Here is a 25,355-nt window from a genome sequence, read left to right as displayed (position 1 = left end):
AAGACATGTACTTATATTTGCATTTAGATGAAATAGGTTACCTTTGGTCTACATGCCGGTGGCCACCAATTCACCATCTTTTCCTTTGATTATGCAGATTCCATTCTTGAATTCCAGAGTGAGGCCATTGTCATTCAGCTAGCCAACACTCAGAAGGTTGTGTCTGAGATCATCAACCCAATACACATTGTCACCACTACACTTTCCATTCAGAGAGATGGACCCTTTTCCTTTAACCATACATGTGATGAATACTAAGAGGGGGGGGTGAATTAGTATGCCAAAAATCAATGTACTAAAACACTTAAACAATCTAAAGATAAATCGGTAAAACAGTTTAACAGACAGACCAGTTATCACACATGCAAACCGAAATGCAAGTAAAGCATTCACCCATAAAAGCAATACAACCATAACATAAGATATTTGACATGGAAACCCAAAAGGGAAAAACCACGGTGAGATGGAACTCACAAGTCACTATCTGCAGAATAGAAACCAGACCGGTTGAGGTCTTACAATGTTCTTCACCAGAACAGATCCTGTTAGGAATCTCAATCTCTGTTAGGAGATAAGTCTGATTAAATACTACCTTGCTAGCGGATTTTAGATTCACAGAAGTGAACCACCTTGTTAGAGGATTTTACAAAGGCTTTTGGGCCTACCCGGTTAAGGGCTACAGACTTGTCAAAGATGTGAGTAATCAACAAGTGTTTGATCTATCTAATAGCACAAACTGCTTGGTTAGATCCAGTATTGCTCACTATTAATGCATTCCAGCATTACTTCGGTCTTCTCTATCTCTCTCTTAGTTACAACTTGATCTTCTCAGATAAGATCACTCTTACAACAACTCAACAACCACCTTAAACCCTAGCACAACATAAACCCTTTTAGCAACAACTTAAAACCCTAGACATGATGTCCTTTTAAAGGAATCTGATTTCATGTCGGTCCAATAGGATTACATTACAATTTCCTAACTCATCACAAAATGCCAGTTGGTAACTCATCACAGAGCATTACCGGTTCATACGAAATATCGGTTGCCGGTTTGACAAAAATGAAGACTAGTAAGAATGTGTTATGCCACTTTGCTACCTCGTACGGCTTGAGATATACGAACCGCTTGGGGTCGACATGCCGCTTTAGACCGGGAAACACATTCTGCAAAATCACCAATAGTCTAAAGACTAGAATACAACATACCGGTTGGAAAAAATACCGATTTAGCTCTAGCTCATACATATAAAGGGGATCTCAATACAAGTGTGTGTCCATCAATGACAATCACAACATAAACATCAAAAATGCCAACAATCTCCCCCTTTGGCATTGATGGCAACACTTAGGAAAATAAAATTTTGACATCTAAGTGTTTTACAACAAAAACATGCCTTTAACAAAATTGCTCCCCCTAGACATATACACTATCGTTTAATCAATACAATGTATAGCAATTTTGCATACAAAATATAAACATTGAGATATCAGAGCACATAGCATATATCAAAACATATATCAAAATTTTAAAATTATATACTTCTCCCTATTTGTCTCTAAAATAGATAGAGTACTTCTCTCCCTTTGCCAACAATGACAAAGTACCACTGAATAACCATGTTTCCATTTGATTTGAAATAATAAAAGTTTATGACAACAATTAGCAATACTTGTCAAAAACCAATTTGTAGTCTTGCAAAAATTGTTTCATGGATAGAGTCCAGGACTCAAGTAGGGAGGTTGCCACTTCTTTTTCTGTTTGCATTTGGGATACATGTTCCTCCATTGCATCAACTATGCTCAGCTCCTGCGTAACTGTCAAGGCATCTAGGTTCAGATAACACATCTGAAGAATTTGCAGACATGGAAGTAAAACCAGTTGTAGCTCCTACAAATCCCTAGACTGTGTACTGATCTCTTGCTCCATCTTGACTGACTAGATCTAAAATCGACGAACGGTTTGCCTATAAGTTACAAAGGAATCATAAGGAGGCTTAAATGTGCTCAATTAGGACTGTAAGTCCATTTGAAGCTTTTTCTTCTGAGTTAGCACATCATCGCAAAATAGATGGGGTTGACAGATTTTGCTTAGTAGCAATTTTCCCTCATCCAAAGTGTCCCTTATATCATTTTGGTCTTTCAGAAGTTCAGACCGGAGCTCATTCAACTTTTTCACCAGAGCAATGTTAAGAGCCTTTTGATGCTCTTTCTTGACATTTGCCTCAGCTGCTTCTTCCAGGCTCTGCACCTGATCATCCACTATAGTACATAGCAGCTTAAGCTGTGCTAGTGATGATTCAGTGCTGGGAAGATTGGTACTGGGGATCAAACCAGTAAGGGTGTCTATAGCCGCTTGACTGATATCTTGCTTCTTTTTCCTTTGTATGATTTCAAGGCACTCTTGAGAAACCTTGATGCTCTGCATAAGCTCCGACTCACTAGCAGACTAGAGATCAATAGGACTTGAGATATCAACCGGTTTGGCTTGACTCCTGGTTGCTTTCGGAGTCTCCATCTGTGTGCTCTTCATCGCTTCCGCTGCCTTATCTGCTTCTTCCTTCTTCCTTTTCTCTGCTTCCTGCTTCTGTTCTTGTGCCTTGTCTTCCTCTACTTTCTTCTTCTTTTCTGTTTCCTTCCTCTTCTCTTCTTCTTTCTCTTCCTCTTCCTCCTTCTTTTCTTCCTCTTCCTTCTTCTTCTTCTCTTCCTCTTCCTTCTTTTCCTTTTGTTCCTCTTCCTTCTTCTTCTTTTGTTCCTCTTCCTTCTTCTGCTTCTCTTCCTCTTCCTTCTTCTTCTTTTCTTCGTTATCCTCTTCTTCTTTCTTCTTCCTATAATCTTCCTGCTTCTTCTTCTCTTCCTCTTTTTGTTTCTCATCTTCCTCTTTTCTCTTCTCTTCCTCTTTCTTCTTTTTCTCATCTTCATCCCTTTTCTCCTTCTCTGTCTATTCCTTAGCCACTTCCTATGTTTCCTTGGCTTGCTCACTGCCATGTTCTGCTTGTTGCCCCTATTATGTTCCCTCATAAGGTATGGCCTGAGTGACATCTTCTATGTCCAGTGCATCGACATCAATGGTGTCGATTGGTTCTTCAACCAGGTTTCCTTCTTCATCAAAAACTTCATCTGGTTTGGATACAACCAGTTCTTTTTCCGCTTGGAGGTTGGCCATTCGTGCTTTGTGAGAATTGATGGCATAATCGATATGCTGATGAGTGTCTTTTTCAACATCATCAATTCTCCCTTCTAACAACCAGAGTCTTCTTCTCCTTGTGAAGAAGAGTCCTTTATTTTGGTCCAAAACATCAAATAATTCTGAATTTGAGAGGTCGGGAAAGTACTGTGAAAAGACTTTCTCCCTAATCTCATGTTCTTTTTCAATGACAATGCGCCATTTGTTATCTAATGCTTTTTATAAAGAATCTAGTGTCTGAGATTTAATCTCTGATGGCAACCGGTCATTTTTACACAAATAAATAATGATTTCCTATAATACTTCTTCTTTCTCCTCTTCACTAAAATCAACATAATAATCTACTAAATCATGAAGTAATTTTCTCCTAATATTCTTTATTGTCCTTTGAAAATGTGTCAAAGGTTTGTATGAGGAGATATCAATATTTACCGATGCTGATGTTGTCGGTTCATTCTTCTTCATTTTCTTTGTTTGTCTGGCCTTCTTTGACTTTTCATCAGACTTGGTCTCTTCAAAATCTGGTTCATTTGACTTAGTCTTTCTTTTTCTTTCAAAGACTTTTGCCAGTGCCACTTCCGATTTCTTCTTTATAGGTGACCGCTTGGTCACTCTTGGAGTTGCAGTAGTACCCAGTGCCGATGTTGCAGGCACTATCTTTGCTTTCTTTGTAGCCAGTTTTTTTCCTTTCTTAACAGATGGTTCCTCGACCAGTGCAATCCTCTCCAAGTAGGTTCTGGTCCTTTTAGCCTTAAGATCAAGAGGCGAGGCAATAAGGGTTGAGGCATACCCTTCCAGCAAATCATACATAACCGTATAGCCCATTGGCTCCACTTCTTCCATTCTAGGCTCAACAGCCTCCATTAGGCATTTGTCCACCTGAATGGTGAAACAGATGTCATCTTCATATTTCTTAATGATGTCACCTGAGATTCTTACCCTTTGACTCATCTTTCTTCTTAACTCATCAAAATACGTGTTCAGCACCTCAGGGTAACCGGTTCCAATGGCTTGTATGCTTTTCTTGATCTGCTTGGTTACTGGTTGGTCAAGAGACCACTGGACATCTCCTACTCCAGGAAAGAATCCTTGGAAATAGAACAAAAACCCGACCAATAGTTGTCCAAATTTGAATCTCAGTGCATTATATTGTTTAATTGACTTCAAATTAGACAGGAATTGCCTCTGCATACTAGTGCATAGGTCAAATGATGCGTCCTCTTTAATCATCTGGTAAGTGGTATTTACTGTTGTAGCAGATACAAAATTAATCCTGTTGGCTGAGAATGTTCTGTAGCCTATCACCATGCAGGCATACTTAACCAGATCATCCTTGATAGGGTTGACTATCATTCCTCATGAGTCACTTGTTGAACCGGTGAGCTTGGCCATTTCTATTTTGCTTACCGTTCTCAGGGTTGGCACTTCCCCTGTGTTGCAAAAACTGGTGACTACATGAATTGCCTATGGCATGATATCATGGGTCCTCTCTAGGTACATCTTGTCACCATGGGCTCTACTCAAGATGATCCTGATGTGATCCTCTATGAAGTCTTCCAAAAAGTATACTGCATTATGGAGTTTCTTCTTCTCTAGGATACTAAACTCTGGTTTGATTTTCTTGTCCTTGCCGCAAATAAACCCAACTAGGTGTGAATGGCTAAGGACCCTAGGTCTTCTATTTTGCAATCAATATAATCCAAAATTCCCTCTTCAACTATGACTCCAGCCGGAACTTGTGATAAGGCATTATATTTGGACTTCCTTTGAATAAAACTTTTCGACTCAATGGATGTAGTAGAACTGGTATGAGATGCGGAAGCCATTGTTGAGTATTTCAAGAACACGAAAAATACCTTTACAACATGAATTTAGGGCTTCCTGATTCTACTTCACTCCACTCTTCATCGGTTGCCAAATCACCGCTTTGTGTTCTCCACGACCATTTGCAAACTGGATTTGAATCTCCTTCAAGACTTGTCAATTTCTTGAAATCTTAGCTCAAATCGCCTTTTCTTCACTCTGCACTTTGAAAAACTTTTCTTCACTCAAAAATAGATAGTGAGAAATGATTTGAAATATGCTTTTATACATGTCTCTCACCTACCACCATTAATGCTCCTCTATTAAGGCGTAAACCCTAATTTGCCTTTTTTACCATTTCCAGTCTTCTGTCAAGCGATAGATATCACATACTTGTTAAGGTCTTTTACCAGTGTAACCGAGGGTTCGAAAACACTTCGCTGTTTGCTCCCCCTAAGCCTTTTTGGAGCTTAGTTTGCCAGTTCCGATATTTCCACACTAGGTGCAGAAACCGGTTCCTCTTCCAACATTGTTGGTTTCTTCATGCAAGTTTTGTTCATGTCCGCTTGAACTATTTCAACATCAATTACTCCTTTCTGAGTGACCGGTATACCATTAGATATACTCTTTCTGCTTTTGCAGAATCTTGCAATGTGACTAGGTTTGTTGCAGTGATAGCAAACCAATCTAGGTGCTCTCCAAGGTCCATTGTTCATGTTTCCATTCTTCCTTCTGCATGTAGCAGTAGTGTGACCATTTCCATGACAAATCCAATAGTTTTCTCTCCATCTAGTTGTTGGTTGATAATGATTGTTTCCTGAATGATAATTGTAAGCATTAAACCAGTTAGGGTTCTGGTTCACAAAAGATTTTGGACCTGCTCCTTGGGTCCTCTGAGGATGTCTTCTGGTGTTGTTCATGACAGACCTACATTCAGATGCTCTATGCCCAAACTTGTTGCATGCATAACAATGACCATTGATCTTATTGGATCTAGGTACATTGTTGATAAAATAAGGAAAATTATTGTAGGCTTTGCTCCTACATACATTGGCAGTGTGTCCTTCTTTAAATCAGTTAAAGCAAACAGGTTTGAATTTTTGCTTACCTTTTCCTTTGAGTGTCGGTTGCTTCTTTGATGCTTCAGCATTTGTTCCTAAGGATTCTCCTTCCTCATTTCCAGAGAAACCAAGTCCATTGGTATTCTTTACAGGTCTAGATGACTCAAGCTTTTGCTCTAACTTGACAGTAATTTTGTTGAACTTAGCAAGTATTTCCTTTGACTCAAAGAGTTCTTTGGAAATAACAGCATTTGACTCCATTAGGCTTGCATTATCAAAGATGGCTATGTTCAGTTCTCCTTGCATGTCTTCCTTTTCCATTCTGCTCTCATGAAGGCGAGCAGTTAGTGCATTAATCTCTTGTTTCAACTTGGAGATCTCATGATCTCTGTCCTTTACCAGATCTTCATCTTTTCTCCAATTCTCAAGCTCTTGAGTAAACCGAATAGTCAGTCCTTCCAACTCCTTTCTCAGATTGGAGTTTGAATCATTCAGTTTATTTACTTCTACAATCATGGCTTCCATATTTGCTTCATCTTCAGAACTACTTTCAGATAGCTCCATCAACTTCTCTGCATGTTCTCTCCTTTTTGCTTGAGATGCCTTGTATTTGACCATAAGATCATCATAGGCTTGCTCAGACTGAGTGAGTCATTGAGTAAGTTCCCTTAAGGTGTATTCTCCCATATCTCTTTCCAAGTGGTTAAACTTATAGAAAGGTAGGCTCTGATACCAATTGATGAATACTAAGAGGGGGGGTGAATTAGTATGACAAAAATCAATGCACTAAAACACTTAAACAGTCTGAAGATAAACCGGTAAAATAGTTTAACAGACAGACTAGTTACCACACATGCAAACCAAAATGCAAGTAAAGCATTCACCCACAAAAGCAATACAACCATAACATAAGATATTTGACATGGAAACCCAAAAGGGAAAAACCACAGTGAGATGGAACTCACAAGTCGCTATCTGCATAATAGAAACCAGACCGGTTAAGGTCTTACAATGTTCTTCACCAGAATAGATCCTGTTAGGAATCTCAATCTCTATTAGGAGATAAGTCTGATTAAAGACTACCTTGCTAGAGGATTTTAGATTCACAGAAGTGAACCACCTTGTTAGAGGATTTTACAAAGGCTTTTGGGCCTACCCGGATAAGGGCTATTGACTTGTCAAAGATGTGAGTAATCAACAAGTGTTTGATCTATCTAATAGCACAAACTGCTTGGTTAGATCCAGTATTGCTCGCTGTTAATGCATTCCAGCATTACTTCAGTCTTCTCTATCTCTCTCTCAGTTACAACTTGATCTTCTCAGATAAGATCACTCTTACAACAACTCAACAGCCACCTTAAACCCTAGCACAACATAAACCCTTTCAGCAACAACTCAAAACCCTAGACATGATGTCCTTTTAAAGGAATATGATTTCATGTCGGTCCAATAGGATTACATTACAATTTCCTAGGTTCAATGAATCTAGACATACTCGATAACACGACACAAAAAGCACCGTCAAACAATCAGTGGATTGGTAACTCATCACAAAATGCTAGTTGGTAACTCATCACAGAGTATTACCAGTTCATACGAAATATCGGTTGTCGGTTTGACAAAAATGAAGACTGGTAATAATGTGTTATGTTGCTTTGCTCCCTCATACCGCTTGAGATCTACGAACCGCTTGGGGTCTACGAACCGCTTGGGGTCGACATGCCACTTCATACCAGGAAACACATTCTACAAAATCACCAATAGTCTAAAGACTAGAATACAACATACCAGTTGGAAAAAATACCGGTTGAGCTCTAGCTCATACATATAAAGAGGATCTCAGTACAAGTGTGTGTCCATCAATGACAATCACAACATAAACATCAAAAATGCCAACAACATGGTGCATCATTGCCAAAATGAACCACACTACCATCATACTATTCCAAAGATAGAAACTTGCTCTGGTCACCAGTCATATGGTGTGAGTAACCACTGTCAATAATCCACTCATTGGAATTATCAAAGCGGGAGATAAGAGCCTTCTTGTCTGACACATTTTCCTTTATAGCAACAAACACAATGTCTTCATTCTCTTCGTCTTCTAATTCCTCATATATGACACCTTCATGCAACAAAATAGTTTCTCCGGTTTCCTTCTTTGAATTTCCTGAATCTTTCCGGTTTATCCTTGTTGTCACTATTAGGATAGTTCATAGCAATATGTCCTATCCGGTTACACAAAAAACATTTCAAAGGGAGCTTACCTCTATATTTACTGGGTCCTTTTGGAAATTTCCTAGCAAGAAGAGCTTCAAATTTCATCAGGAACTCCTCATCATCCATTACTCTACTTTGTCTTGGTTCACCACTAGTGCTTGCTTCTTTTCCTTTCCTGGATGGTACAACATAAGCTCTAAAAGTTGATTCAGTCTTTTGAACACTGCCATCAAAACTATTTAGCTCATAGGCTATCAACTTTGCTATGATGGAGTCCAAGGATACCTTAGTCTTGTCTATTGATCTCAGCTCCTGAATAGCAGCAACCCTTATTGCATAGACCGACAATAAGGATCTTAGGACTTTGCTAACCACAGTGGAATCTTCCATTTTACCACCTACACTCTTGATATCTCTGACAACAGTTTTGATTCTAATACCATACTGTTGAATGGTTTCACCTTCAACCATTCACATGTCTTCAAACTTTCCTACTAAGGCTTTCTTCCTTAGCTTGTTTTACATGCTCATCACCTCCATAGATATTTTCAAGAGCATCCCATACCTCTTTGGGATTTATCTTATCTTGGACATCAATGAACTCAATATCAGATAAACTACTGATTAGGGCTTCCATGACTTGCCCATTCTCTTGTATCTCTCTCTTTTGATCATCGGTGAGAGTACCGGTAGGGGCAACATAGGGATTCTCAACATAGCTCCAGTGTTGAGCACCCATGCTTCTGATATATATCTTCATTCTGTCTTTCCATATACTAAAATTTTCTTTGTTAAAATTTGGACCTTCCCTCTTCATCATTACAATAGGATCTTTCCCTCAAGCGGTAAAGCTTACAACATAGAGGACGTGGAGGATGCTCTGATACCAATTGATAACTTAATGATGAACGAATAGTACAAAATTGGTACCGAGAGGGGGGGGTGAATCAGTACAGGCAAAAACTCAACCTTAAACTAGTTTGTCAACTAACACTTATGCACTAACAAACAAACAGCAGCACCGGTCCTTCGACAGAGTTCAATCGGCAAAACCCAGTGTAACTAAGACAAGCAAAGACCGGTTGACACTTATCTTCTCATATAATCTAACTCTTCATTCCCATTTCACTCTAATGCATGAATAGGTAATCTAACATCAAATATGTACATATTATAGCAAGATCAACATGCATCACCACTTAATCAGAAAACAATCATAACATCACACATGACACACATATTTTTCATGTGGAAACCCAACAGGGGAAAACCACGGTGGGGATGAATACCCACAAGCTTGTTTTTGAACTCTTTGGAAGTCTGCTCTGTTAGGAGCCTTGTCTGGTTAAAGATAGATACAATAGGTTTTGTTAGGAACTAATCCTGTTAGGGATCACCCGCTTAAGGGATGGCTACAATACCCGGTTAAGGGTTAAACCCTGTTAAGGGTACCTTGTTAGAGGATTTTAAGAACTCAATAGCTAAAGGATATCAATAACTCAGTACCTTCGAGTTACCTTGTTAGAGGATTTTCAACAAGTTGATTATGGCTACATTGTTAGGGGATTTCACAACTATTGAAGTAGTTAAAGATCAACAGGTATATCAATGACCTGATAATAGCACTCAATGCCAATGCAGATCCGCTTAAGCTCCTCTTCACCTTCTGCACTTACACTCTGTAGATATGACTTCTCTCCTCTGGTCTGGCAAGAATCATGTATCTCTTCTCTTAGATACACACACACAACTTTTGCCAACAAACTCTAAAGAATCACAACATCGACCTTATAAGACAACAGACAGGTCAGTAGCATAAACCCTAAACCCTAGATCTGTTAGGTTAAGGAATTGAAATGGTTTAATCCTGACCATTGATCATACTGTATTGAATGCAACCGTCTTGATCCAATCTCAAGACATTCTTCATCATTCTTTTTCCATCGAATTCACGGCGACTAATAACCCATCACACGTTATCACCATTTACAGACTTCGCACATTCCCGAGGTAGATAGGAACACTCTTTTTCATGCAATATCCTTCACGCGCACAAGACTTATGTGGCAACACTATCTGTTCTTCATTATCATGCTAACTTCATCACATAAAGATCACCAATTGAGTCACACAGGCTTAAGATACTCCAACCGGAAATCCTGAAGTGGAAACAACCTAACAAACGATAGTCATATAATGCTTCCATGTGCCGATTCCCATGACTACATGTCGGTTCACCTTGACATGCTAGTTCACCTTGAACAAATATACCGCTTTACTATGGCATATATACTGGTTCTCACATATGTCGATTCTCTCTTCATATCACATATTGACATCAATGACAACATACAATATCATTATTTCCTCATACCTGTTCACATAATGCCAACAATCTCCCCCTTTGGCATTGATGGCAATATACAAAGATATCTTTTTGCAAACTCATCTTCTCCCCAATTTCTACAGATATCTTCTTTGCTACACTTCTTCTCCCCCTTTGAAAACAATGCCAAAGTGGAGGCACAAAAATCCTTGTTCCATTATGCTACTCCCCCTAAGGAGTAGCATCCTTCAACACATCAATCAATAAAAAATTTGACTATGCAATACCTGACTAATGTAGAGCAAATACTTTTAATTTACCTCCTAAAGGGGTAGTACCCCCAATTCACCTCTTAAATATAGAAATGTAGTCTTTGGGAGAGGCTTGGTGAATATGTCTTCTAACTGCTCCTTACTGGAAACATGTTCCAGTGTAATCTCTTTATTCTGAACCTTTTCCCTCAAGAAATGATACTTAAGCTCAAAATGTTTGGTTCTAGAATGTAAAACTGGATTCTTTGAAATATTGATAGTTCTTACATTATCACAGAATATACTTACTGGTTCAGATACAGGGATTTTGAAGCCATCTAATACATGCTTCATCTAGATTGTCTGAGTGCAGTTCATGAAAGTTGCAACATACTCCACTTCCATTGTAGACTAAGAGATACAACTCTGCTTCTTACTCATCCATGAAACCAGTCTACCACCAAGAAAGAATGCACCACCGGTTGTGCTTTTCTGATCATCCACATTACCTACCCAATCAGCATCTGTGAATACTTCCAGGTTGAAATCATTGTTGTATGGGTACCACAATCCATAGTCAACTATTCCCTTCAGATACCTAAGAATCCACTTGACTGCAACCAAGTAGGATTCTCTTGGATTTTTCTGGAACCTTGTAGTAATGCCAACTGCATGTGCAATATCTGGTCTACTATGCACTACATAATGCAACTTACCAATCATTGATCGGTATTCCTTCTCATCAACCAATGTGGAATCATCCTCTTTTGATAATTTGTAACTAGTCACCATCGGTGTACCAACCGGTTTGCTATCTTCCATGCCAAAGGTCTTCAACACCTCTTTGACATATTTGGACTGAGTGATAAAGATTCCATCTTTCATCGGCTGGATCTATAGTCCAATGAAGAACTTAATCTCCCCTATGAGTGACATCTCAAACTCTTCCTTCATCTCATCAGCAAACTCATGACTCATCTCGTCATCTCCAACAAAGATAATGTCATCAACAAAAACTTCATAGATCAGGATTTGATCTCCTTCATATTTTAAGTAGATATTGCTATCTTCACTTGTTCTCTCAAATCCAATCTTCACAAGATGGGAATGTAGATGTTCATACCATGCTCTAGGTGCCTGCTTTAGACCATATAAGGCTTTATGTAGCCTGCACACCATATCATTATCTTCAGATAGGGAAAACCCATCTGGTTGCTCTATATACACCTCCTCTTCATGTACACCATTTAGGAATATAGATTTTACATCCATTTGATATACCTTGAATCCTTTAAAAGTTGCATATGCAAGAAGCATACAAACTCCTTCCAATCTGGCTACAGGAGCAAAGGTTTCTCCATAGTGTTCTCCTTCTTCTTGAGAATATCCTTTGCACACCAATCTGGCTTTGTTCCTGATCACTGTGCCATCCTCATTCAACTTGTTTCTGAACACCCATTTGGTGCCAATGACATTTTTATGTTCCGGTCTGGGTATCAGGGATTATGTACCATTTTTCTCTATCTGGTCAAGTTCCTCTTCCATTGCCTTGATCCAGTCTTCATCATTATGAGCCTCTTTGAATGACTTAGGCTCAAATTTAGAGATCAAACATGAGTTTTCTCTGATCTTTCTTCTTGTCAGGATTCCTACATCCTTATCTTCTATGATCTGCTTAGGATCATGATTCAGCTTGACATACCGAGGAATAGTCTTGACTGGTTCTTCTTGCTTTTCCTCTTCATCCTCATCTTCATCGGTATCAACATTCACCAATTCAAGAACACTGTTACTGGTACTTGGTTGACTGACAACCGGTTCCCAGAAGTTTGCAACCGGTTCATTTATAGCTTGCTCATTGCCTATTTCTTCCGGTTTCTCAGAGGTTTCATCAACTCTCACATTGATACTCTCCATAATTCTCTAAGTCCTATTGTTGAAACACTTGAGAGCTTTACTCTTGGTGGAATATCCTAGGAATATTCCCTCATCACATTTAGCTTCAAACTTTCCCTGGTGTTCACTCCTCTTGATGTAACATTTGCTACCAAATACAATAAAGTAGCTAACCACAGGTGTCTTACTGGTCCAATACTCATAAGGAGTTTTATCCTTACCTTTCTTGATGAGTACTAGGTTCATTGTGTAGACTACAGTGCTTACCGCTTCTCTCCAAAAGGTGTGAGCTACTTTTCCTTGAATCAACATGGTTCTAGCTGCTTCAACCATAGTCCGGTTATTCCTCTCTGCTAGGCCATTCTGCTATGGAGTCCATGGGGCAAACAGTTGCCTCTTGATGCCAAATTCTTCACAATACTTGTTGAATTCACTCGAAGTGAATTCCCCTCCTTGATGTGTTCTGAGACACTTGATCCTTTTACCACTTTCCTTCTCCACTAATGCTCTAAAAGCTTTGAACTTCACAAAGGCTTCAGACTTGTCTTTCAAGAATGTGACCCACATCATTCTTGAGTAGTCATCAGTGAGAATCATGAAGTACCTATCACCCTACACACTTCTAGTTTTCATAGGACCACACAAATCAGTATGCATAAGATCAAGCAAGTTGTCAGTAGTGAAATATTTACCTTTAAAGGTTGAGGAAGACATTTTCCCCAATTGACACTCTCTGCGCAAGGTATTATTTGGTTTTCTTAGCACCGGAAACCATCTAACTGCCTTGATCTTACTAGCCTTCACAATGCTATCAAAGTTTACATGGCAGAGTCTCCTATGCCATATCCAGCTATCATCAAACTTAGCCATAAGACATGTACTTATATTTGCATTCAGATGAAATAGGTTACCTTTGGTCTGCATGCCGGTGGCCACCAATTCACCATCTTTTCCTTTGATTCTGCAGATTCCATTCTTGAATTCCAGTGTGAGGCCACTGTCATTCAGCTGGGCAACACTTAGAAGGTTGTCTCTGAGACCATCAACCCAATACACATTGTTAGCACTACACTTTCCATTCAGAGAGATGGACCCTTTTCCTTTAACCATACATGGTGCATCATTTCCAAAATGAACCACACCACCATCATACTCCTCCAAGGATAGAAACTTGCTCTAGTCACCAGTCATATGGTGTGAGCAACCACTGTCAATAATCCACTCATTGGAATTATCAAAGCAGGAGATAAGAGCCTTCTTGTCTGACACATCTTCCTTTACAGGAACAAACACAATGTCTTCATTCTCTTCATCTTTTGATTCCTCATTTGTGACACCTTCATCAACTTCAACAAAATAGTTTCTTTGGTTTCCTCCTTTGAATTTCCTCAATCTTTCTGGTTTATCCTTGTTGTCACTATTAGGACAGTTCATAGCAATATGTCCTATTCGGTTACACAAAAAACATTTCAAAGGGAGCTTACCTCTATATTTACGGGGTCCTTTTGGAAATTTCCTAGCAAGAAGAGCTTCAAATTTCATCAGAAACTCCTCATCATCCATTACTCTACTTTGTCTTGGTTCACCACTAGTGCTTGCTTCTTTTCCTTTCTTAGATGGTACAACAGAAGCTCTAAAAGCCGATTCAGTCTTTTGAACACTGCCATCAAAACTATTTAGCTCATAGGCTATCAACTTTGCTATGATGGAGTCTAAGGATACCTTAGTCTTGTCTATTGATCTCAACTCCTGAATAGCAGCAACCCTTATTGCATAGACCGGCAATAAGGATCTCAGAAATTTGCTTACCACAGTGGAATCTTCCATTTTACCACCTACACCCTTCATATCTCCGACAACAGTTTTGATTCTAATACCATATTGTTGAATGGTTTCACCTTCAACCATTCGCATGTCTTCAAACTTTCCTACTAAGGCTTTCTTCCTTAGCTTATTTTACATGCTCATCACCTCCATAGATATTTTCAAGAGCATCACATGCCTCTTTGGGATTTACCTTATCTTGCACATCAATGAACTCAATATCAAATAAACTACTGATTAGGGATTCCATGACTTGCCCATTCTCCTGTATCTCTCTCTTTTGATCATCGGTGAGAGTATCGGTAGGGGCAACATAGGGATTCTCAACATAGCTCCAGTGTTGAGCACCCATGCTTCTGATGTATATCTTCATTCTATCTTTCCATATACTGAAATTTTCTTTGTTAAACTTTGGACCTTCCCTCTTCATCATTACAACAGGATCTTTCCCTCAAGCGATTAAGCTTACAACACAAAGGATCTGGAGTATGCTCTGATACCAATTGATAACTTAATGATGAACGAATAGTACAAAACTGGTACTGAGAGCGGGGGGTGAATCATTACAGGCAAAAACTCAACCTTAAACTGGTTTTTCAACTAACACTTATGCACTAACAGACAAACAACAGCACCGATCCTTCAATAGAGTTCAACCAGCAAAACCCAATGTAACTAAGATGAGCAAAGACTGGTTGACACTTATCTTCTCATATAATCTAACTCTTCATTCTTATTTCACTTTAATTGATGAACAGGGAATCTACCATCAAAGATGTACATATTATAGCAAGATCAACATGCATCACCACTTAATCAGAAAACAATCATAACATCATACATGACACACATATTTTTCACGTGGAAACCCAACAAGGAAAAACCACGGTGGGGATGAATACCCACAAGCTTAAATTGAAGTCTATGGAAGTCCGCTCTGTTAGGAGCCTTGTCTGGTTAAAGATAGATACAATAGGTTTTGTTAGGAACCGATCCTGTTAGGGATCACCCGGTTAAGGGATGGCTACAATACCCGGTTAAGGGTTAAAACCTGTTAAGGGTTAAACCCTGTTAAGGGTACCTTGTTAGAGGATTTCAAGAACTCAATAGCTAAAGGATATCAATAACTCAGTAGCTTTGAGTTACCTTGTTAGAGGATTTTCAACAAGCTGGTTAAGGCTACCCTATAGGGGATTTCACAACTATTGAAGTAGTTAAAGATGAACAGGTATATCAATGACCTGATAATAGCACTCAATGCCAATGCAGATCTGCTTAAGCTCCTCTTCACCTTCTGCATTTACACTCTGTAGATATGAATTCTCTCCTCTGGTCTGGCAAGAATCATGTATCTCTTCTCTTAGATACACACACATAAATTTTGCCAACAAACTCTGAAAGAATCACAACATCGACCTTATAGGACAATAGATAGGTCGGTAGCATAAACCCTAAACCCTAGACCTGTTAGGTTAAGGAATTCAAACAGTTCAATCCTGACCATTGGTCATACTGTATTTAATGCAACAGTCTTGATTCAATCTCAAGACATTCTCCATCATTTATTTTCCATCGATTTCATGGTGGTTGATAACCCATCACACGTTATCACCATTTACAGACTTCACACATTCCCGAGGTAGATAGGAACACTCTTCTTCATGCAATATCCTTCACACGCACAAGGCTTACGTGGCAACACTATATGTTCTTCATTATTATGCTAACTTCATCACATAAAGATCATCGATTGAGTGACATAGGCTTAAGATACTCCAACCAGAAATCCTGAAGTGGAAACTACCTACCAACTGGTAGTCATACAATGCTTCCATGTGTCAGTTCCCATGACTACATGCCGATTCACCTTGACATGCCGATTCACCTTGAACAAATATACCGCTTTACTTTGGCATATATACCGGTTCTCACATATGTTGGTTCTCTCTTCATATCACATATTGACATCAATGACAACATACAATATCATTATGTCCTCATACCAGTTCAAATAATGCCAACAAATGCCAACATAACCAACTGGTTAATCATCCTGCAGACCGAAAAGGAAAGCAAAAAGTTAATATTGAAGAAACTAGAGCTAAGATGAATAGAACTTGGAAGAAGAAGAGTGATGACACACCAGCTAAGGAATCAATTTCTTCACCTAGTGTGGAGAATCCATCACCGACAAACTAAGTTGTTTCTACAACTTGGGGTGAGCTTATTGTCAAATCTTGAGATGAACCCCTGGATGAAGTACTGTAAGTTAAATTTGCATAGTTTGATGCATTTTGATGTTTATGTATTTTTGAATAATAAATTGTAAATATCATCGAGTTTTTGCAACCGGTAATATGCTTAAGAGCATTTTAAGGCATTTTAGGGTTTTGTCAGTTAAAACATTTAATGTAGTAGTTTGAAATCAAATAAAAGGAACATTTTGAATTTCATTTGACACATTGCAATCTTGAGAGCATTTGGTGAGAAAGCATATTAGAACCTGAAAAGGATGATAATGAGGAAAAGTTTGTGATCATTGAACCAAAAGAAAAAAATAATGAAGAACCGGAAAGTGCAGAATTGGATGCTCAACTAGAAAGTGATGATAGTGAGGAAGAAGATGAAGAACCTAATGAAGAAGATACAAAACCAGCACAGACAATACCTAGATATGTCAGATTGAATCATTCACAAGAGCATATAGTTGGTGATAAGAATGCAAGCATGCAAACCAGGAGAAAGATCTGAGAGAACTCATGTTTGATATCTACAATAGAACCTAAGACAGTTAAGGAAGCACTAAAGGATGATGATTGGGTGAATGAAATGAATGAAGAATTAGATCAAATTGAGAAGAATCAGCCATGGTCACTTGTTCCTAGACTAGAGGATAGGAATATAATTGGACCAAAATGGGTCTTTAGGAATAAATTGGATGAAGAAGGAAAGATTGTAATAAACAAGGCAAGTTTAGTCTGCAAATGGTATGCACAGGAAGAAGGTGAGGACTATGGTGAAACTTTTGCACTGGTTGCTAGATTAGAAGGTGTAAGGATGCTACTAGCATTTGTTGCATATAAGGGATTCAAATTTTACCAAATAGATGTCAAATCAGCCTTTTTGAATGGAATTCTAGAAGAAGAAGTATGCATTGAATAGCTGGATGGATTTTCCTTGATCGATGATAAGGACATGGTGTGTAAATTTCATAAAGTAATGTATGGTCTAAAGAAAGCACTGAGAGCATGGTATGATAGATTACATGCACATTTGATCAAGATTGGATTCTAACGTACCAGTGAGGACAACAAAATTTATTTGAAGACTGATGGAGACAAGATGCTGATAGCAGAAGTATTTGTTGATGACATAATTTTTGGTGGAAATGATGATATGTGTATGAATTTTGCTGATAAGATGAAAAAGGAATTCCAAATGTCTCTAATCAGTGAAATAAAGTTTTGTATTGGCTTACAGGTTCAACAACTAGATGGTGGTATCTTTATTTGTTAGACCAAGTATATCAAAGAGGTATTGAAGACTTTCAACATGGAAGATTGCAAACAGATAGGAACATTGATGGTGACTAGTTGCAAGTTGTTAAAGGGAGATGATTCCCCTGGTGTTAGTGAAAAAGAGTACAGGTCTATGATTGGCAAGCTACACTATGTTGTCCATAGTAGACCAAGAATTGCTCATGCTATTGGATTAGTGGCTAGATTTCAAAAAGAGCCTAAAGAGAGTCACATGGTGGTTGTGAAGAGAATTTTCCATTATCTCAAAGGCACAATAAACTATGGTTTATGGTATCCCTATAAAGGAGATTTTACTTTGGATGTCTTTACTGATGCTAATTGGGCAGGTAATGTGGATGACTAGAAAAGAACAACCAGTGGAGCCTTTCTACTTGGTGGAAGATTAGTGGCATGGACAAGCAAGAAACAAACATGTGTTTCTCAATCTACAATTGAAGCAGAGTATGTAGATGCATCCATGAATTGCACGCATGCCATATGGATGAGACATGTGCTAGAAGGATTCAAGATAGATATTTATGAACTGATGACTATCTATTGTGATAATACAAGTGCAATCAACATTTCTAAGAATCTTGTACTTCATGCTAGAACCAAGCACATTGAATTGAATTATCATTTCATAAGGGAAAGAGTTCAAGAAAAACAAGTGAAGATGGAATATGTGAAGAGTAAACATCAGTTAGCCGATATCTTTACTAAGCCCTTATCAAAGGCTACCTTTGAGTTTCTTAGAGATAAACTAGGGGTTAGACCCCTACACCAGAAGAACTAGAACAAGGGAGATCCATAAATCCTATAGATTTCATGTATATCTTTCCCTAAGTATTGATGAAGGTGCAGGCTACTCCTTTTGGGGAGCAAGTTTGATATAAAGTTCTGTTTTAATGCTATGTTATAATTTTTCTGATTTGAATAGTAGAGATGATGGAAGAGGCAGCAATAGAATTGAAGACAAGTGATGCATTTACATCTTTGGCATTGTTGTCAAAGGGGGAGAAGAACAAAAATCAGATATGGCAGATATGGGAGAAGAAAAGAAATCAAATATGGAAGTTGAAGATCAGATTGAGAGAAGCATTGGTTAAGACGGAGATGACAAAAGGAGGAGAACTGATAGATGATGTGATGTAGTTGAAGTTGGATGACTACACCGGTAAAGGATAGAAGTCTATTTTCAATGAAGAGATTGATATTTTATGAATAGGTGACATGATCAGTTATTTGTGTTGTCATTATTGGTAATTGATGTCAATAGATGTTCTTGATGTTTTGTTTTGTCATCTTAGTGATTTGGTTTACCAGAAGAAAGGGTTTACCGACAGAGGACTAAAGTCTATGAGATATGACTTTAACTGGTAAAGAAGAGATGTTTTGATTGAATAAAATGATCGACGATGATTGTTGATTTGTGCTTTAGATGGTGAATGTGTATCATGGAGAGATGTATATGATCGGAACCGGAACTTGTGGAGATTACTATAAGGCATGTTTCAAATTTTTGATGAAGTTTTACTAAGGTTTTAGGATTTAAGACCGGTGAAGAAATCATCAAACTGGTAATGATTTCTTGTATGACGATGATCGACGACGAGTCTACATGAAGTTGGTAACACGACACAACCCGTGTCAAAATATTTGATAGCTGTTTTGGTGTGATTCAATGAAGAGTTTCTTGGGAATCAACAAAACGCTTAATAGAGTGTTTTGAGGGTTTGACTTTGGTATAGATTGGATTTCTGTGATGGTCTATGATCAACCAATAATTGATATTGCATTGTAATTTTTTGTAATGATCTGTATATAGATATGTGATGATCTCTTATGATTTGAATTATAAATTCATGATGTAATTAGGGTTTTATGGTTGATCTAGTTGAGATGGCTATTTAGGATGACATAGTTGATGTTTATGATGTCAGTGGTCTTAGAGAATGTGTTAAGCCATCCAAGTGAAGTGTGAGATCTTCCTGAGAGTTGCAGAGTGTTGTGTATAACTGAATCTGATCAAGCAAGCAGAGAAGTACAAGTAATAGATCATTTTCTTATTGTTGTTCCCTAACAGTTGCAATAGGTTAAATCCTTGAACCAGGCAGGTCCTAAAGTCCCCTAATAGGGCATCTCTCAAAAGAGTGTTAAATCCTCTCATGAGGTTGATCCTAATATATCATAAAGCTCCTAGCTAGGCTGAAAGGCAAATCCCCTAACCGGGCGTATTGTAAGCTCCTAACAGGGCGTACTTCAAAAGAGTACAAATATTTGTGGGTGCCAACTCCCACCGTGGTTTTTCCCTATTTGGATTTCCACGTCAAAAAATTATGGTTTTCATGTGTGGAATGGTTTTCATGTGATGTTCTTGTTTATGTTTCATTTCATGTATTATTTTCGAGACACTGATTATGATGTTTTATCAGAAGTTTATCAGAGGTTATCGATACTGATAAGGAGTTGTTTGAGAAAATATTTGATCTGATTGATAAGGTTAATGAGTTAGTAAATGATCAAGTTTATATGATTGCTTTGCTGGTGAAAGTATTGATAGTTGTAGTAAACAATTTGATTAATGTGTTAAGCAAATATGATTAAGAGATTATTAGATCTGAGTAAAGAAGTTGGGATATTTGTTAAATGGTTTCAGATCTGATATAAGTTTGATTTTGGGTTTGAAGTTTCAATTGGTCTTAATACTGATTCACCCCCACCCCCTCTGTATTAACCAGATCCTCATAGGATTAACACCATGTTTTGGCTTGCAGCTCACAACAAGATTCTTACCATTGATAACTTGGCTCATAGAGGTTTCATGTTTCCTAACAGGTGTAAGTTATGTCAAAAAGAGGCAGAATATGTGAATCATTTGTTTATCCATTGTTCTTTTACCTGGGAAATCTGGAGTAAAGTCTGGATGCAATGGAAAGTTGATTAGGTTATGCACAATAGTCTTAAGGAAGTCATCTTGCAATGGATCTTCCCTACCAAATTTCCTCTCATTAAGATCCTTTGGTCCTTTGTCCTTCCTATGACCTATTGGTACATCTAGAAGGAGAGAAACAATAGAATTTTTAGGGAGGCTAAGTGTTCATCTCAGGTGGTTTTTGAAAATATTTGCAGGGCAATTAAAGAAAATATAAATACTCTTCACAATAACAACAAGAAGTGGAGCTATCTTAATATGACTGATAATGAGAAAAGCATCCTCACTGAATGGAATTTGATTCACAAGGTCTGCAAATCTGATATAAAGAGTAGGAGACAAAATGTTGTTTGGAGATTTCCTTTTCATGATTGGGTTAAGGTGAATTTGGATGGTGCCACTAAAGGCAATCCTGGGAAGGCTGGAGGGGGAGGAGTCATCAGAAATTCTTATAGTTTTTGTGTTACTTCAATTGCCTCTCCCTTTGGAGTTCAAAACAATAATGTGGCAAAAACTTAGGCAATGTTAAAATGCCTCCAGCTTGCTCAGAGTTGTAACTTTAAAAAAATATGGCTGGAAGGAGACTCTCTCAATATTATTCAGGCTATCAAAGGTACTAGTTCACCCTCTTGGAACATTTATAATATCATTGAGAGTGCTAAAAAATTATTAGATGCCTATGATAGTGTGTTCATTTCCCATACTCTAAGGGAATGTAACAAGGTAGCTAACTTATTAGCTAATGAGGGGGTTTATTTAGATGAGGACACTTAATATATCAGAGAAGTTTCTTGTAAGAAGGGAATCCGTGAGCAATTATTATTTGATAGAGTCCATGGTACAAGTTAAGTTCATTACTACTTTTCTGGGTTTGGATATCAAAGACAGATATTGGAGTTATGTGAAGTGTTAGTTGATGACCTGTTTAAGGCATTGTGATTATGATAACCGGTGTGATGGGGCTAATCATATTAAGTGTTGGTTCATTTTGAATGTTTTAAAAGGCTATTTGAATAACAAGGAATTACCCTATTTTTCAATTCCAACATCTTGTTACAAAGTCTGAGCTTAAATCTAGTTATCTTGTTTCTTCAGCATTTGAGTATCTCATGCGTTGTTGAGGGTTTCGACTTGAATCACATTATGGGGGTAAATCTTAATCAAAATGAGCCTTCTAGCTGTGATAACTGGAAAAGTGAATGGAAAATATGGTGAAGGTTGCACAGATATGGTTTCACTGATTACATGGAAAAACTACCCGGGAGTAAAAAGTCGGTGTCTCATGGTTTCGCCAAGGGATGGAGCAATAATAAAGTCACTCTGTTCGGACAGACTTGGAAGCTAGATGAAGATTTGGTGGCGGAGGTTACAGGTTTACAGAAGGATGGTACCAAATTTTACAGAGACTGCAAGTTCTCGGTGGAAGCTACCAAGAACTTCCCTAAAAGTGATGAAGAGAGGGTTCGACTCGCTAAGAAGGACAATGTGTCCTACTATCTCCCTCATCAGGTAAAATATTTCTAGCAGAAGATGTTAAGAGTTTTAATGGAATACCTAGCAGTTGATGGTAGGTTTTCGAAGGTTTACAATTACCATTTTGTCATCCTAAACCATTTTCGCCATGGCTCGAAGATCTCTTTGCCTTTCTATTTAGCTTCTTCCCTTAACAATAGCCTGGCCAACCATGCCAAAAAACCTAAATCCTATCCCATTGCTCACCAAGGCCTTATATCGTTATTTTATGAGCATTTGAAGGGTAAAGCTAGGGCTAATAGGGAAGATCCTATGGTGGAAAATGCCCACATTTCTGAGGGTCATGATGGCTTTGAGTCTGATGAAGATTCATCTAATATTTCATTGCATAAGAAAGTGAGGGTTGGTTATGAAGCTAAAGATGACATGGAAGTGTTTGGTTCAAAGGAGGAATAGGGGAAGGTAGTTGATGATGAGGTGGAGAGTGAGTAGAAAGAGGTTGAGGGCAAGGAAGAGAAGGTGCAGAGAAAAGAGCATGTTGAAGAGCTGGAAGCAAAGAATTACCCTTATGTCTCAGATAGCAGGAATGAAGCTCAACACACTACGGAGGAGGGAAAACCTATGTTTGTGAGCTTTGCTCTGGTTATGGAGATCGCGGATTCCATTTTGAATGCTACCAGAAATAGTACTCTCAAAATTTTCAACTTCCAAAAATGGGTGATTGAAAATATCTCCAATATTCAGAATAAATAGAGAGATTTGGATTATAAAATTTAGAATTTGATTAAGGATACCAATACTAAAGGTAAAGAGGATGCGGTGGTGGATACCAGTGAGGTAGAGGATGAAGAAGAAATGCAGGATTGGATAGAAAAAGATATGATTAAGGGAGATTTGAAGCATCTTGAAGATGTGATCAGAATCATCAAAGAAAATGGAGAGATTGATAATGAAATTATTATCAACCGAATTACTAAAAATGAGAAGGCCTTGAAGAAATTTATGGAGCATAGCCTTGAGGTTTTGAAGGTGTCGTCTCAAAACATGAATGCTCTGGTTGCTTGTCTGGAGAAGAACAAGCAGGATAAAGAGATGGTGATCATCGATGATGTGTTGGCCACTAGTTCTGCTCCTCACTCCTCCAGACGAAGAACAAGGCAAACTACCAGTGATCTGGAGATGAAGACTAAAGACACCCATCAGAGTCTATAAATTTTTTTATCTGACATGTAATCTAGTCTTTGGTTTCCAGTCTCTCGCTGGATTTTTGCTATTCTTTTCCTTAGTTGTTGTTTTCTCTGCTAGTCTTTTGCGGCTTTTCTTTCTATGTCTTGTTCTCTCTAGTTTCTTTTATGCTTATCTTCTCATTTTGTAAGCAGGTTTTGGGTCCCTTAAAACTTGATTTTGCTTAATCAAAAACACCATACACAAATAAGGGATGGTCATGAGAGTCTTGTATGGAAGGGCTCACCGCTATGTGTGTGCCCTACCACCATCAAGTCCTAGAGTGAGATGTGAGATATGGAGATGTTGGATATATATGATTATGTACATTGTTCTAAGACCATGCATGTAGATGTTGGTTATGCATATTATCTATGACCGAGCATGGAGATGCTCATGTAGACTTGTGATGTGCACTTTCGAGTGATGTGGATGAGTATGTATGTGTAAATTATTGAGTAAAATGTGTGTTTTGACACTATATTACTATGATTGGACATTAGAAAAGTATAAAATTATTGTGTTACATGTTTTTCATGGATACTAACATGGAGATGGAATTTGTAAATTGAAACCATTTTTATGAAATAATATATTAGGAAGAGGATGAAACAATAAAAGAAATTGAAAATGATGACATGTTTTTCTTGTATGAGCTAGTAGACGAACACTATAATTTGTTATTTACCTCTAGTAATGCATAGATTTGGTATGATTAAAGGAAGACAATTCTTTTTTCACTATTGTGATTATAGTTAGCCCTAAGAATGTCAAGAAATGTATGAATTTGGATGTACCTAACTAATGGATTATTGCATTTATAAATGATTTAGCAATGATTTTTCATTATCTAAAAAAAAAAAATGTACAAATTGATATTTATTAATAAGTTTCAAGACTAATTCATTCTTGTTATCATCTAAGTTGTTGCGACTTCTAGGAGTAAGTTGAATTTGGGGGGGGGGGGGGGGGGGGCGATGTAATGGCCCTCTACGTCGGCTACCGAATAATGAGGCATTGTGTATTATATTCTTCCAATGATGTTATCAATAAATATAATCGTTATTAAAAGTTAATTAATATAGCTAGGAATATGGATAATGGAGTTTAATTAATTATTATTATTACTTACAAGTAACTAATAATTGGTGTTTATGTCTGTATGTATAAAGATATTAAGGGGGATAGATTAATACTAAATCATTTGGTTAATAAATTAATAATAATCAGTCAATGATTTTTTATAATTTTTTTTTTATAGGTAATGGGCCAAAGTGATAAGGTGTACATACCCTACCCCCTTATGGGATTTAAACTTGTGACCTCTCTTTCAAGAGAACAAATTCTCCACCACTAGGCCTATTGGGACCTATAAAAATTTTATGAATTTGGGAGGCCCGTTTCTATTTTTTTTCATCTTCTATCAAAGGACTACCTAATGGATTAGATCAATAAGGATTCATTTCAAGGAAGGAAAAAAGAAAGCCCAGTTTGCATCTTCCCCTCGCGCGAAAAATTCCAATTGGTTGGTGTATTGCCAATGCCCCTACGTGGTTCTTGAAGAGGCTCAGAAACCTTCAGGCAAAAGCAAATGGCAGGAGTCGCATGAGGCAAAAGAAAATTTCAAGCAAAGGGCC

Source organism: Cryptomeria japonica, chromosome 2, assembly GCF_030272615.1.
Source record: "Cryptomeria japonica chromosome 2, Sugi_1.0, whole genome shotgun sequence".
Classification (NCBI taxonomy): Eukaryota; Viridiplantae; Streptophyta; class Pinopsida; order Cupressales; family Cupressaceae; genus Cryptomeria; species Cryptomeria japonica.
Note: the sequence above shows the minus strand (reverse complement) of the source record.